This window comes from Protopterus annectens, unplaced genomic scaffold (assembly GCF_019279795.1).
Source record: "Protopterus annectens isolate FY-2018-M unplaced genomic scaffold, PAN1.0 ctg46397_obj.part0, whole genome shotgun sequence".
In the NCBI taxonomy this organism is placed as follows: domain Eukaryota; kingdom Metazoa; phylum Chordata; order Ceratodontiformes; family Protopteridae; genus Protopterus; species Protopterus annectens.
Window position 1 is genome coordinate 47,781 of NW_025048927.1, and position 2,637 is coordinate 50,417.

Sequence of the window (2,637 nt, forward strand, 5' to 3'; positions counted from 1 at the left end):
TCTAGCTATGTATGAGAATATTATGAACTGGTTATACCCTGGAAAACAGAACATTGTACCTAGAAAGGAGAGCTGGCAGAATATGACATCAGGTGGAAGGATCCTTGTTTATCAGAATCATCATTGCATGATTTTAAGTAAGCCAATAGTTTTTCCACAGGTGCTGGTAGAAGGTCTTCTTCTTTCGGCTGCTCCCGTTAGGGATCGCCACAGCAGAACAACTGTTTCCATTTCTTCCTGTCCTCTGCATCTTGCTCTGTCACACCAACCACCTGCATGTCCTCTCTCACCACATCCATAAACCTTATCTTAGGCCTTCCTCTTTTCCTGTTACCTGGCAGCTTCATCCTTAGCATCTTTTTTCCAATATACTCTGCATCCCTCCTCAGCACATGTCCAAACCAACGTAATCTTGCCTCTCTGGCTTTGTCTCCAAACCTTCCAACCTGGGCTGACCCTCTAATATACTTATTCCTAATCCTGTCCATCTTCGTCACACCTAGTGCAAATCTTAACATCTTCAACTCTGCCACATCAAGCTCTGACTCCTGCCTTTTTGTCAATGCCACTGTCTCCAACCCATATAACATAGCTGGTCTCACTACCCTCTTGTAGACCTTCCCTTTCACTCTTACTGGTACTCGTCTGTCACAAATCACTCCTGACACTCTTCTCCACCCACTCCATCCTGCCTGTACTCTCTTCTTCACCTCTCTTCCACACTCACCATTACTCTGAACTGTTGATCCCAAGTATTTAAACTCATCCACCTTCGCCACCTCTACTCCCTGCATCCTCACCATTCCTGTATCCTCCCTCTCATTAACACACATATATTCTGTCTTAGTCCTGCTGACCTTCATTCCTCTTCTCTCTAGAGCATATCTCCACCTCTCCAGGATCTCCTCCACCTGTTCCCTACTCTCACTACAGATCACAATGTCATCTGCAAACATCATAGTCCACAGGGACTCCTGTCTGATCTCGTCTGTCAACCTGTCCATCACCATTGCAAATAAGAAAGGGCTCAGAGCTGATCCTTGATGCAATTCCACCTTCACCTTAAACACATCCGTCACTCCCACCTCAGACATCACCGCTGTCACACTACCATCATACATATCCTGTACCACTCTTACATACTTCTCTGACACGCCCGACTTCTTCATACAATACCACAACTCCTCTCTAGGCACTCTGTCATATGCTTTCTCTAAATCCACAAAGACACAATGCAACTCCTGACCTTCTCTGTACTTCTCCATCAACACTCTCAGAGCAAACATCGCATCTGTAGTGCTCTTTCCTGGCATGAAACCATAATGCTGATCACTAATTATCACCTCCCTTCTTAACCTAGCTTCCACTACTCTTTCCCATAACTTCATGCTGTGACTGATCAATTTAATCCCTCTGTAGTTATCACCCTTAGTCTTAAAAATCGGTACCAAAACACTTTTTCTCCATTCCTCAGTCATCCTCTCACTTTCTAAGATTTCATTAAACAATCTAGTTAAAAACTCCACTGCCATTTCACCTAAACACCTCCATGCTTCCACAGGTATGTCATCTGGACCAACAGCCTTTCCGTTCTTCATCCTCTTCATAGCTATCCTTACTAATCCACTGCACTTCATGATTCACTATCCGCACATCATCCAACTTTCTCTCCCTCTCATTCTCTTCATTCATCAGCCCCCCCAAAGTACTCTTTCCATCTGCTCAACATACTCTTTTCGCTTGTGAGTACATTTCCCTCATCCTTTATTAACCGTACCTGCTGCACATCTTTCCTATCTCGGTCCCTTTGTCTAGCCAATTGATACAGGTCCTTTTCTCCCTCCTTAGTGTCCAACCTTTTATACAACTCTTCATATGCCTTATCCTTAGCCTTCACCACCTCTCTCTTTGCCATGCACCTCATCTCCTTATACTCCTGTCTACTTTCTTCATCTCTCTGACAATCCCACTTCTTCTTCACCAACCTCTTTCTCTGTATACTCTCCTGTACTTCTTCATTCCAGTACCAGGTCTCCTTGCCCTCCTTCCTATTTCCAGATGTCACACCAAGTACCTTTCTAGCCATCTCTCTTACTAGCTCTGCTGTAGTTACCCAGCTATTCGGTAACTCTTCACTGCCACCCAGTGCCTGTCTTAACTCTTCCCTGAGCATCACCTCACAATTACCCTTTTTCAATTTCCACCATTTGATCCTTGGTGCTGCCCTCACAATCATCCTCCTCTTCTTGATTACCAATGTCATCCTACAAACCACCATCCTATGCTGCCTAACTACACTTTCCCCTGCCACTACTGCCACCACTTTACCGTCTCCAATCTCCTTCAGACTGGCCCTTCTACATAAGATATAATCCACCTGTGTGCATCTTCCTCCTCTCTTGTATGTCACCCTATGCTCCTCCCTCTTGTTAAAATATGTATTCATCACAGTCATGTTCCTCCTTTTCGCAAAATCCACTACTATCTGACCTTCTGCATTCCTTTGCTTAACACCATACCTACCCATCACTTCCTCATCCCCTCTGTTCCCTTCACCAACATGCCCATTGAAATCTGCTCCAATCACCAGTCTCTCACCCTTGGGTATAGTCATCACCACTTCATCCAACTCACTCC